We start from the raw sequence: 14,662 nt of genomic DNA, 5'->3' as shown, positions 1-14,662 counted from the left end.
AAAATGAAACCCCTTCTACTATTTAGCCTTGTACTTCCATCCCAACCTCCCCCTTTTTTGTCATTCTTGAACCGCCCCAAAAATAAACCCCCTCTTCTACTATTAGCCTTGTACTTCTATCCCAACCTCCCCCCTTTTCTATCATTCTTGAACCGCCCCAAAAATAAACCCTCTTCTACTATTATAGCCTTGTACTTCCGTCCCAACCTCCCTCTTTTCTGTCATTCTTGAACCGCTCCCAAAATATACCCCTTCGACTTTTAGGCCAAATATAAAAAAAACATGTTTATCGTCCTTTTTGAAAAAAGGAAGGAGGGCCTTTCTCCTTTTTTTCAAAATTGCCACCTGTCACATTTTTAAAGGCACCCAGGCTATTATCTCAAAATTTATTTTCCTCATTAAGGTTTTTTATTTTTGCCACCTTAAAATACATCCATCCCAATCCCCTCTTTTCTGTTCATCTTAAACCACCCTCAAGATTTACCCCTTCCAACCCCCCTTTCTTTCCACCGTGACCGCCCCCAAGATACGCCCCCTTCTACTACTAGCATTATACAATCCATCCCAACCCCCTCTTTTCTGTCCATCTTGAACGGCCCCCAAGATGTACCCCCTTCCACCTCCCCTTTCTGTTCATCTTGAACCGCCCCAAGACATACCCCTTTTACCATTAGCCTAATACATGTACAATCCATCCCAACCCCCTCTTTTCTGTCCATCTTGAACCGCCCCAAGATGTACCCCTTCCAACCCCCCTTTCTTTCCATCTTGAACCGCCCCCAAGATACACATGTACCCCTTGTACTATTCGCCTTATACAATCCATCCCAACCCCATCTTTTCTGTCCATCTTGATCCGCCCCTAAGATGTACCCCCTTCCAACTCTCCTTTCTGTTCATCTTGAACCGCCCCAAGATATACCCCTTCTACTATTAGCCTTGTAATCCATCCCATCCCCCTCTTTTCTGTCCATCTAGAACCACCCCCAAGATGTACTCCCCTCCAACTCCCCTTTCTGTCCATCTTGATCCGCCCCTAAGATGTACCCCCTTCCAACTCTCCTTTCTGTTCATCTTGAACCGCCCCAAGATATACCCCTTCTACTATTAGCCTTGTAATCCATCCCATCCCCCTCTTTTCTGTCCATCTTGAACCGCCCCCAAGATATACCCCTTCTATTATAAGCCTTGTACTTCCATCCCAACCTCCCCCTTTTCTTTCTTTCTTGAACCGCCCCCAAGATGTAACCCATTTTATTGCCAACCTAAATGTCCCACTTAAATAATGTTGTAAAACAAGTTAACAACACAAAGGTTTTCTGCTCAATTCCATTTTAGTTTTTTATTTACTTCAATAATCAAAAGTGCTGTTACAAGAGCAAACACTTTCATAAACAAACTTAAAATGTACTGAAGTAAACCTTTTACTTTAATATACATTGACTAAACTTGTGAACAGTTAATCAGAGACTATTGGTTTAAATTTAGCTGGTTTCTATTGGGATATGAAAGTGTTTATAACATTGTAGCCTATACAGATTAAAAATATTATAATAAATAGACCAGTACACTATTTTTTGAAACTAAGGTTAAATTTAGATACAGACTGTCAAATTTGATCATTGGCTCTTATAATTAATACAATTCTTGATTCTTTGATTTCTGTTTACAGGTTCATTAAGATGATGAGGAGCAGCAGTTTCCTCACAAGAGATTGCACCAGGGCTTTGATGAGAACACTTAGATTGCAGCTTCATCATGACTTCAAACACTTCATCATCTCTCTACTACAAGCTTCTCGTACTTCAACTCTGTAAACTATTCAATACTAGGATAATAAGGTAGGCTTTTTTTGTTTTGTTTAAGAATTGTAAAAAGGTCTGTTTACAAATAAACACTTTGACAGGGCTTCATCATCAAGATACTTAAAGGGCCTTAAAACACAAGTCAATTTGTCAGCAAATGCACACAAACAAAACACTTTGACATCAAAGTACTTTTTCAAATATGGTTTCACCAAACCCTACATGTAAAAACACAGATGGCAATGTACTTTTCTTCTTGGGTGTTGTCTGAAAGTGGTTGGCTATAAACTGCCTTGTAGGGCATGGATCGCTTGCACTTATTGTAGTCCAGGCCCCAGGGGAACGCCAGGGATGTAAAAAAAGCAAGTCCCTCCTTGGTGCGACAGTAGCAGGGCATGGCTCGGACTATCACCCTGATCCATCCCCAGCCATGTTCTCTGCTTGTTCTGGGCCCCCTACAATATTGTGCTTTAGACTCAAACACACTTCCTCTGAAAATGTTTTACAATCCCAACAAATAATTGTGCAAAAAAGCCATGAGGAAAATTTGATGAAGTCTTACATTTTGTAAACAGACCTTTACTAATAGTCAGTCCTTTTATTGAGACTGTTGATGTCAGGTATTTATTAATTGGTGCTGGCAGAAGAATATTTAAAGTTACTTGTGCCATTGCTGGCAAAGCGTACAACAATCAACTTATGAGCAGAAAGCACACAATAAATTGCAATGTCCACATTTCTTACACTAATGCTAAGCTGCAATACAAAGTGTTGCTGGAATTACTCTTATTCAAGTATTAATCCATTCTCTGGGAGAGTGGAGAGTGTAACTTTCCTACAAAGACCGATACATTTTGGGGTTTATCAAACTCTCCAGCTCAGCTTTTTCATAGCAGTGCAGATTAAAGATAATTGCCGAGGAGTCTCTGCCTGGAGTACTTCTCCTGAAGTCCTTCTGCCAGCACACATCTGTAAAATAATTGGGATAACAATTAATTAGTAAAGTGTAGTACACAATAATGTATCTATTTGATACTTTCAAAAGTGGCTCACAGGTATGGGTGTGTGACGTAGCTCTGTCAAAGATCACATCAAGTTTGTCTAGTGTAGATTTACACACCAACCCGCTGAACCGTTAAAATGTCAACAAGTTATTTTCAAGTCTAAGACTTTGTGCCATTCACACTTTCACTTCAACGGCACTTCTAGAAAGAGAAAGTTGAAACTGACAAACAATAGTATCGATTGTTGGTATTAAGATTTGATTTTAGATTTTATCAAGTGGTAGCCACAAGGGAAATTAAATTGTAAATAATTTGTTGTTGAACATTAACAACAAGACAAACTGACTAGAGCAAAAGTACTTACGGATAAACTTATCCGGCACACAACTGAGTCATCCAGCCCTTTGTTGGCGGTCTCCCTCAAAATGTTTGCTTTGGGTGCCCGTTCTTGTTTCAACCTGAAATTATTTCAGTTTATAAGACGATTAGTGTTTTTGATCACCAGTAAGCATTTATCCTTAATACACATTGCCTATTCTGTAACAATTATAAAGCAGAGAATGTATTAATATTTAGTAATTGTATTTAAACTTTTAAACTAATTGATCACCAATGTCAAGTTGTTGTAACAACAATGGTTCTTTTCAGAACAAACTTGTCATTGGATCAGAACTTTACTCTCGTTTATTCAGAGGGAATTAACCCTGAAACTTAATACTCCATGAACTTTCAGATTAAAGTGCATCAGTTTTGTTGTTGATGGTGATACATTGGAGCTGAGCGAATATTAGAACACCGGACTCAAACTCTGTTGCTGTTTCTTTTTGAACAGCAGAGTGTGGGTTCAAGTCCTGGTCAAGACACAGTGTTCTAAAGCAAGACACTTAGCCATTTTTGATACGTAGTCAAATGGATAAGAACACCGGACTCAAGCTCTGTTGCTGTTCTTTTCAGCAGAGTGTGGGTTCAAGTCCCGGTCAAGACACTTGTGTCCTAAAGCAAGACACTTAACCATTATTGATACGTAGTCAAATGGATAAGAACACTGGACTCAAGCTCTGTCGCTGTTTCTATTCAGCAGAGTGTGGGTTCGAGTCCCGGTCAAGACACTTGTGTTCTAAAGCAAGAGACTTAACACGTAGCTGAATTAATAAGAACACTGGACTCAAGCTCTGTCGCTGTTTCTATTCAGCAGAGTGTGGGTTCAACTCCCGGTCAAGACACTTGTGTTCTAAAGCAAGACACTTGTGTTCTAAAGCAAGACACTTATCCATTATTGATACGTAGTCGAGTTGTGTAAGCATACCTGACTCGAGCTCTGTCGCTGTTTCTATTCAGCAGAGTGTGGGTTCGAGTTCCGGTCAAGACACTTGTGACTTAAAGCAAGACACTTTACCATTATTAATACGTAGCCAAATGGATTTGAAGGATACCGGACTCAAGCTCTGTCACTGTTTTTATTCAGCAGAGGGTGGGTTCGAGTCCCGATCAAGACACTTGTGTCCTAAAGCAAGACACTTAACACGTAGCCGAATTGATAAGAACACTGGACTCGAGCTCTGTCGCTGTTTCTATTCAGCAGAGTGTGGGTTCGAGTCCCGGTCAAGAAGACACTTGTGTTCTAAAGCAAGACACTTGTGTTCTAAAGCAAGACACTTAACCATTATTGATACGTAGTCGAGTTGTGTAAGAATATCGGACTTGAGCTCTGTCGTTGTTTCTATTCAGCAGAGTGTGTGTACGACGTTTTTAATGACAAGTTCAAATGAAACTTCATTCTCTGAAATGATGTCTTTGCCCCACTTGCCACTAGGCCCCCTCCCACCCCAAACAACTTGGCTACATAATATTGTTATGAATCTTGTAAACATATAGAAATCCTTTGGTAGAGTTTTAGATGCTCAAAGATCGTGTAAAATGATGTCTTTGCCCAAAGATGGTGTACTGTAAAATGATGTATTTTCCCCCACTTGTCACCTTTGCCCCCTCCCTCCCCAATCTCTGGTTACTCCACAAACGTTGTAAACAACTTGGCTACTCAATATTGTTATGAATCTCGTAAACTACTCACAGATAGAAGTCCTTTGGTAGAGTTTTAGATGCTCAAAGATCGTGTAAAATGATGTCTTTGCCCCAAGATGGTGTACTGTAAAATGATGTATTTTCCCCCACTTGTCACCTCTGCCCCCTCCCTCCCTCCCCAATCTCTGGTTACTCCACAAACGTTGTAAACAACTTGGCTACTCAATATTGTTATGAATCTCGTAAACTACTCACAGATAGAAGTCCTTTGGTAGAGTTTTAGATGCTCAAAGATCGTGTAAAATGATGTCTTTGCCCCAAGATGGTGTACTGTAAAATGATGTATTTTCCCCCACTGTCACCTCTGCCCCTCCCTCCCTCCCCAATCTCTGGTTACTCCACAAACGTTGTAAACAACTTGGCTACTTAATATTGTTATGAATCTTGTAAATTACTCACAGTTAGAAATCCTTTGGTAGAGTTTTAGATGCTCAAAGATCGTGTACTTTGTACTCAAATGCTAAGGACATGTTGTTTACATATGGCAACCGTCTATGTCTTGTTCCCAGTCTCTAAGAAGTGGTAATACAGGTAGTGAAGGGTGTCTGACTATTTTTTCCTTGAATATTTCATTGGAAAATGTACGTGAATAAGTGTTCGTTTTCATAGTTTTTTCGTTGAAAATGAGTTGTTTTTGAATCGCAATGTATGTAAACTGTTTTAATTGTCTTAGAATTGGTAAAAAATGTACAATAATTGGAAATACCGATGTACGAAAATGCGTTAGGTGTAGTATGTATTGTTATTGTAAGTTGAACCGTAGGGCTGTACGCCTATACACATTGTTAAAGTCAATTAAGATGCATTTAAAGGCCGTTTTTTGAGTAAAGTTGTATATTTTGGATGAATTTTGAAGAAGAAAAGGTTTGGATTGCTGTAGTACAACGGTGTGAGCAGTGTGAAGGTGTTTAGAATATTTTGGGGACGTTTTAGAGATGTAAATCGTAATGAAATTATGAGTTTGACGACTTTTTGCACTTATAATTTTTTTTTTTTCACCGATTTTGACCAAAATTAACGAGCGTACGTTTGAAGCGATTTTAAGAAAATGATTTTCCAAAAATGCGTAAAAAATACAAGTTTTTGGTAAAAAAAACTTTTCTACCAACTTTTTTCACCAAAATTAACGAGCGTGCGTTTCAGGCGATTTTAAAATTTTGAATCACCGTTAAAAAAAAAATTTACGGTGATTTTTTTTTTTTTTTTCCCAAAAATGAGATTTTATTGAAAAAATCTTGCCTCCCCCTCACCCTCTCTTCCCGGTGCCGCCTCCCCCTCTCTCTCTGGTCCCGGTGTGGTCCCCTCCTCGTGGTGCCGCCTCCGTGTTGCCTCCTGCTGCTGCGTCTCCTGTCCGGGCGTCGGGTACCTATCATGTTCCTGTGGAAGAAACGTGGGTTATTTCTTTATTTCGCTTACCTCATGGTCCGTGCCGGGGCTCGAACCTCTCACCTTGTCCTCGCGAAACTGTAACCTTAACCACTAGGCCACAACGATGACTGTACTGATCATACATTTTTTGGAGTGATGAATATTACACAACCACGTATGTATAGCATTGCGTTATATATTTACTGGAATAAATAATTAAATAGCCCCCTCTGTTGATCAAAACTAAATTAAATCGCGCCCTCTGTTGGTCACAATTGTCCAGTGTGTAATAAAAAAACTTGTTGCTGTTGTTAGTGAGAAAAAAAAACCGTTTTTGTCAATCAGTTATTTGAGTCCGATTTTGTATAAATAAAGCTTACCCTTTCAAAGTTCTATAATTAAACCCAAATATTTTAACCCACCATTTTAAAATAAAATATTTTAAAACAAAGACGATTACTAAATAAGAACACATGGCACACTTTCTTTTATTAAATCCTCACGTTTTTTATTGGAACAAAATTTAATATAAATGTTTATAATAATATCTTTTAATAATAATAATAATAGACAAATTTTAATACAAATTATTTTTCAAAATAACACTCAAATAAATTAAGAGATAAAAATTCGCAAATAATCTATTAAACAAGGATGGCTCTATTGAGGCCAGAGAATTTTTTACAACACTGATGATGGAAACTCACAATAAAAGTGAAAGAAATAAATAAATATCATAAATTTAGATACATTTATGGTAATATAATCTATCCTCTCGATAGAGTGTCCTGCCTTCAAATTACAAGAACTTAAATACTAAAATTTCTTATTCCAAAATTACAGAAGTTTTTTTTCTAGAAATTTAGTTTCTTAAAAATACGCTTAATTTTCAGCATGTAAAAATGTTAACTTAATATTAGGGGTAACAACCGAAATTAGCTATGCAGACCTTTCCAGATATTTTCAGACATGTTTCTTAAAAATCAGTGTTTTCAAACTAAATTTAAAAGATGATCTTTTTTATCCTGCAATCCTGTATCATACCTTCAAAGGCTCTGGAAATGTTTGGTAAGTGTCGACGACCAGTCGTCTCACTTGATGTACCTCAACTTATGCATAAAATAACAAACCTGAAAATTTGAGCTCAATTGGTCATTGAAGTTGCGAGAGAATAATGAAAGAAAAATGCCCTTGTTGCGCATAAGTTGTGTTCTTTCAGATGCTTGATTTGGGGATCTCAAAATCTAATTCTGAGGTCTCGAAATCAGATTCAAATATTGAAGTGGAAAATGACTTCTTTCTTGAAAACTATGAAGGCCTACTTCAGAGGGAGCCTAACAACTATTTTGAGTAATTACCAATAGTGGCCAGTGCCTTTAACTTTCAGTTTATTGAAAGATAACTTTTAACCAAATTTATTGGTGGTCACAGCCAAGCCAAACAAAATGATATTTATGTCTCCTTTTACATGTACATGGGAAATAAATGGGTAGTTTTCCGTTGGGCCACACAGAAATATAATAACGTTTCCTATCACACTGAATTTAGGTAAAATTTGGGCAACATTTGTCTTAATAGTTTGGCCAAACAAAAATTAAGTAATGTTTTCTTTTCCCATAACAATGAAAAATTTGTAGCCAGGTAGTCTTGGCCAATTAAAAATATAGTCATGTTTCCACTGAAAAAGGGGAAGTACACAGGTGGGCAATGCTTTTAATATGTTTATCCTGTAACACTGAAAACAAGGCGAGTACAACAACTTGCTAGGTGTTGCTAAAGGGGTCAACAAGTAGGGTGGATAGGCTCGCGATATTTCTATTTGCAATGTTTGTTTTCCACAAATGTCAGATTTGACTGACAGTCCGTCTGAGTTCCTTTAATTTCTGCACTCAATTGTCAAAGTCAATGAATTACCAAATAGTTTTATTTTGCATAATAATTCCAATGTGCAGTTATTTAGCATAATAATACAAATCAACACTAGTTAAATGATTTTAAGCATGCGTTGCCACAAACCTGTTACCCATATTCAGTTAAATAGGAAACATGATTATTTTTTTGTTTGGCCCATCTATACTCTTCCTTTACTCCCAAAATAATCCTTCAAATTTACAAATTGTTTGAAGCTTTTACAAAGTAGGTTTCTTACTCAGCCTTGATTTCTACACCCTTGGCAGCATCAGCGAGAAGCCTTGATGGTTGACCACTCAATCCAACTTGGAGTAGTATTTACCAATGAAGATGTCACCGAGGATCCAAAGAGCGCCCAGGGGTTAGTGGGTTTATGGAAGTCCATTCTGATGAATCCACTCAGGCAAAGTGTCTCTCCTATCTCGGTTTCCTAAAATGCAAGACAAGGAGACGATTACAGACTCCAGAAGCTAACCCAAGAGTAAAAGCCAAAGTAAAAACCAACTCTTTTCAGAGCCACTATGGGTACTTAAACAAATTTATAAAATCTCACCAACTAAATTTATTAGTTTCTTAAAGGCAGTGGACACTATTGGTAATATACTAAAAAATAATTATTAGCATTAAACCTTTCTTAGTGACAAGTAATGAGGAGATGTTGATGGTATAAAACATTGTGAGAAACGGCTCCCTCTGAAGTGCCGTAGTTTTCGAGCCACGAATTTGATTTCGAGACCTCAGATTTAGAACTTGAGGTCTCGAAATCAACCATTTAAACGCACACAACTTTGTGTGACACGGGTGTTTTTTTCTTTCATTATTATCTCGCAAGTTCGATGACCGATTGAGCTCAAATTTTTCACAGGTTTGTTATTTTATGCATATGTTGAGATACACCAACTGTGAAGGCTAGTCTTTGACAATATTACCAATAGTGTCCACTGCCTTTAAGACATCTGTGCAAGAATACAAAATGTCATCAGCCTATAAAAATTAATCGACAGTTTCTTTAGTTTGGCCAAACAAAAATGTAATCATGTTTACATTCATTTTTTGTAACAGATGGGCAACATTTCTTTTAAAAATGTGGCCAAACTCAAATTAAGTTATGTTTCCCACTATGGAAATTGGTAGGTAAATAGTTAGGGCCAAACAAAAAAAAAGGATTGTTTTCAAAGTTATGTCATAATCAGCTTAACAAGTTAGTCAACAGTTCCTTGGGGTAAAAATATACATTTTAAAGGTAGAGGTAATGGTTACACAACTAACGCTAATCCTAACCCTGGATAGGGTTACAATTTTGCAGGATGCTTACTATACTACCATTGCCACCAACTTTATCAGCCATACAAAATAGTAGCCTTTCGGACGGATGCAAAATACAATTTTTTTAAGGTCATTACAAGTTTGATTTTACCATTGAAACTGGTGTTTTTGGATGGGATGAATTGTTTGGGTCTAAAATTCACACAAAAGTTAACACAAAAGTACTGCCTTAACAAACAATGGACACATTTGGTATATTATTCAGACCAGTATTCTCACTTTATGTATCCCGACATTTTGCATAAAGTATCAATCTAAGAAAGGCATTAGGCCTGAAGTCTTTCTCAAATTCAAATATTTTACTGAGAAATTCCCTATTTCTCAAAAACTATGTTGCTTCAGAGGGAGTTGTTTCTCACAATCAACAGCTCTGAGTTGCTCATTTCCAAGTAAGTTGTAATGCCAATACATATTTTGAGGCCCGAAACCAATAGTAAGAAATAAAGGAAAAAAAGTCCCCCCAAAATAAAAACACAAACAAAACAATAACCCCCCCCAAAAAAAAAATATATATATATATCCGCCCCTCCCTTTCAAAGAAAAAGTTACCCCAAAAGGCCCCTAATTTTTTTTAATGACTAAAAGGAAAAAGGCTGCCCCCAAGGCTGCCCACAAAAAAAAATTCAAATACAATCTGCCCCACATAAAAACATAAACCCTTCCAAAAAAACATCCGCCCCCCCTCAAAGAAAGTCCCAAAAATAGAAGAATGAAAAAAAAAAACCAGAAAAAACAATTGTCCACCACCAAAATAAAAACACGAAAAAACCATAACCCCCAAAAAACATCTGCCCCCCCACCCCCCCCCCCCCATCAAAGAAAAAATCCCTCAAATCGCCCCTTAAAAAAGAACTAACGGAAAAATACAGTTTTAACAAAAATTTAAAATATAATCTGCCCCCCCTAAACAAAAAGAGGTCCGCCCCCTTAAAAAATGTAAGAAAAAGGAAACCAAGGTTCCCCTGCCAAAATAAAAACACCAAAAAAACATAACCCCCCCAAAAAAAACATCCACCCCCCCCCTGCTCAGACCAAAAAGAGGTCTGCCCCAAAACGGCCTTAAACATTTTTAATGAAAAAAATGCTACCCGCCCCCTCAAACAAAACCCACAAAACAATTTTAAAACACAATCTGACCCCGTAAAAGAAAGGTCTGCTATCTTAAAAAAAGATGCAAAAGAAAAAAAAAAGTCTGCCCCAAAAATAAAAACCTGAAAAAGCCACAAAACCCCCCAAAATATACGCCCCTAAAAAAATGTTAAATAAACAAAAACTGCTCCCTAAAATAAAAAATGTGAAAAAAAAGAAAACAATTCTGCCCCCCCCCAAAAAAAAGGACGGAAAAAACATAAAACAAAAGAAAACCAGACCCCCCCCCCCCCCCTCAAAGAAGAAGCCCCCAAAACACCCTAAAAAAAAATTGATTAAAAGAAGGCTGCCCCCCTCAAACAAAACCCACAAACAAATTTAAAATACAGTCTGCCCTTAAAATAAAAATGTAAAAAAAGGGGAAAATTATCTGCCCCCCCCCCAAAGAAAAATTCCCCCAAAGCTACTAAACTTTTTAATGAAAAAAAAATGCAAAAGAAAAAAGAAAGTCTGCCCCAAAAATAAAAACACGAAAAAGCCACAAAACCCCAAAAAATATACACCCCTAAAAAAATGTTAAATGAACAAAAACTGCGCCCACAAACAAATTTAAAATACAACCTGCCCTTAAAATAAAAATGTAAAAAAAATTGAAAAAAAAAACTGCCCCCCTCAAAGAAAAATTCCCCAGAACGCCCTTAAACTTTTTTATGGAAAAAAAATGCTGCCTCCCTCAAACAAAACCCACGAACAAATACAAAACAAATCTGCCCCAACCACCCTCTAAAAAAAAGGTTTGACCCCTAAAATAAAATGTTCCCCGCAACGCCACTATTTTTTCGGGGGAAAAATGCTACCCCCCTCAAACCCCCCCCCCCCCCCAAAAAAAAAAAAAAAAACAGAAAACAACAAATTACAATCTTCCCCCTAAAAAAAGAAATGCACCCTTAAAAAAAAAAACGAGTCCGCCCCTCAAAAAAATACACATTTATTTTTATCCACTGCACACAGATGTGTGTAGACATTGTGTATTTGGTACTTTTCTAAGTGCTGTGTATCAGTCACAGAGCTATCACTCCGATAGGATTCAAACCCATGACCATTGAAATTAATAACAGGATTATTTTCAAAGTCATCAACTTGTAACATCTCACAGTGCAAAATGTTACAGTTGTTTAAAGCATCAATAGTTGTTCATACACAATACCTACTGACCAACCTTTTACTGTAGACATTGTACCTATGGTGGGGTAGGCCTAAAAATCTGAGCCTATTACTTGAAACACACATTTGAAGTGTCTACTGCACATGACAGACTTTTCTATATGTGTGAATAATTAAATAAATCCTGCCCATTCTAGCTTTCCAATGAGCACCCATAATGCACATGAAGGTGACTACCTTGTTCCCAACAGTACCTGATGATCAAACTCTTGTATGTGGACTAAACATTGTGGGGATGAGCATGCCACTTCTTGCATATCGCAGGAGGGCCTTTGTGTTATTCCACTTCCAGGCCTATAAAAATTATCTCAAGCTTACCAGGTCCATCTTTCACAAGTTTAGGTTTGGTGAGTCCATTGTACTCTCTGAGTCTTAGTCTCTCCGAAGCATTACAACTCAGATAAGCTCTGGATGGATCTGTGCGTAGCTCCTTGATCTTGTTGAAGGCCTTACGTAGCAACTCCTTTAAATACAAATAATAAATACATTTGATCAAATCACAAATATAGCAGTGGAGCCAACTTGGCTCAAAGTTTTTTTCAGGAAAATAAAGTCTGAATACTGGTCAACATCAATGACAACAAAAATGTTTTAAAAACATGAAAATATGTAGAAATTGTTTAAGCAAGGGATATTAAAAGAGAAAAGTTATGACTTATTGAAATTGCAAACAGGGCTATGAACTTTGATTATAAATACCAATGAGGCTTGACCAAAAAGGCATATTTTTGATTACGTAAACAAATAGTAAAAAAACTTTAAAAGGTATTTGGATGGAAATTGAAATGCAAAGCAAGAATAAGGGAAGAAGAACGGTTCTTATTATACAACAAAAATATTCATAAAATGAAATTTATTTAAAATACAAGATTTAAGCAAGAAATAAGGGAAGAAACTGTTGTTATTATTATACACAAAAATATTCACGAACCGAAGTTATTTTAAAATACAAGATTTAAGCAAGAAATAAAGGAAGAAACTGTTGTTATTATTATACAACAAAAAAATGTTCACAAAATTATTATTTTGTTTTTAACACAAGATTTTAGTACAAAATAAGGGAAGAAACTGTTGTTATTATTATACAACAAAAATATTCACAAAATTATTATTTTTTAACACAAGAATTAAGCAAGAAATAAGGCAAGAAACTGTTGTTATTATTACACAACAAAAAATAAATTCACAAAATAATTTTTATTTTTAACTCAAAATTTTGAGCAAGAAATAAGGGAAGAAACTGTTATTATAATACAACAAAAATATTCATAAAATAAAATTATTTTTAAAACCAAGATTTCAGCAAGAAATAAGGGAAGAAACTGTTGTTATTATTTTACAACAAAAATATTCACGAAATGACATTATTTTAAAATACAAGATTTAAGCAAGAAATAAGGGAAGAAACTGTTGTTATTATTATACAACAAAAATATTCCTAAAATGAAATTATTTTTAAAACCAAGATTTAAGCAAGAAGTAAGGGAATAAACTGTTGTTATTATTTTACAACAAAAATATTCACGAAATGACATTATTTTAAAATACAAGATTTAAGCAAGAAATAAGGGAAGAAACTGTTGTTATTATTATACAACAAAAATATTCCTAAAATGAAATTATTTTTAAAACCAAGATTTAAGCAAGAAATAAGGGAATAAACTGTTGTTATTATTTTACAACAAAAATATTCACGAAATGACATTATTTTAGAATACAAGAATTAAGCAAGAAATAAGGGAAGAAACTGTTGTTATTAATATACAACAAAAATATTCACAAAATGAAATTATTTAAAAATACAAGATTTAAGCAACAAAAAAAGGGAAGAAACTGTTATTAGTATACAACAAAATTGCAAAGGTATGATACACATATAGATGTATACAAACAAGTTTTGAAAATAAATAAATTATTCAACATGAAAAATTAAGCAAGAAATAAGGGAAGAAAATAGTTATTATTATTATTCATTATTGGTCTACATATTGTACAATACAATTAAGAGTAAAAACATTCAAATTTTTACAAGTTGGTTGCAAGGAAATTTAAATAGGAAATTACAAATGATGTACACCTACAATGTACAAATATGTTATATAAAATAAATATTTAGAACAAATACAAGAAGCAAGAAATGTTATTAACTTGGATGGAAATTTAAAGAGGAAGGTTAAAAAAAATAAGTCCTGCGGCTGCCACACACATATCATGACATTATCAGACACACACACACTCAGACATTATCAGATCACAATCAGTCAATGGCACCAACCAATATCACTGACACTGACCTCGTTGGAATAGTGGCACTGTGGTATTGTATGTATTGTATGCGGAAATTTAACCACAAGAACTTAGAAGAACATCATTATAAATGATTCATATTCAATCAGTGTTTGTTATGCAATCGGCAGACACAGAAACGCATGACACTTACAGTGACAGTACACTACATAAGTCTCAGTCTCGCGTTCGTAAAATGTCAAAATTCAAACAAAACTTACTCAAAATGCCAGGTGGTCTTACTGAAATTTGCACTCATTCTCCGGCTGGCTGATCACTGTGATTTGATTTGAAGGATCCGATGTGAATTCCGATGGTGACATTCGCAGACGACGGACAGAAAACGGAATACTGATCTACAAAATCGTCCCAACCATCCCATCATAACAACAACAAAGATGCATTTTCGTTGCAGAAGTCAATTTTCCCACCAGCAGTCTAGTCCCTGTTGTTTGCTCGTTTTTTCACACACAAAGTAGTTTAGGTACCATACTAATTCAGTAAAACTTCTGAATAACAGCGCCCTCAATATTGAGGGCGCTATTTACATTTTATTTAATAATTGGC

At 35.9% G+C, this 14,662-nt stretch overlaps 1 long non-coding RNA gene across 1 annotated transcript; it reads right to left on the bottom strand.

Annotated features, from left to right (window-relative positions):
- Positions 1 to 8,309: 8,309 nt before the first annotated feature.
- LOC139953542 (uncharacterized) lies at positions 8,310 to 14,482 on the bottom strand. The gene is made up of 3 exons (XR_011787987.1): positions 14,317 to 14,482; positions 12,128 to 12,272; positions 8,310 to 8,600 (listed from the first exon to the last, which is right to left on the bottom strand). It is a non-coding gene; the product is annotated as an uncharacterized lncRNA (long non-coding RNA).
- Positions 14,483 to 14,662: the final 180 nt, after the last annotated feature.

This window comes from Asterias amurensis, chromosome 22 (genome assembly GCF_032118995.1).
Source record: "Asterias amurensis chromosome 22, ASM3211899v1".
Lineage (NCBI taxonomy): Eukaryota > Metazoa > Echinodermata > Asteroidea > Forcipulatida > Asteriidae > Asterias > Asterias amurensis.
This window is presented reverse-complemented; position numbering and strand designations above follow the sequence as displayed.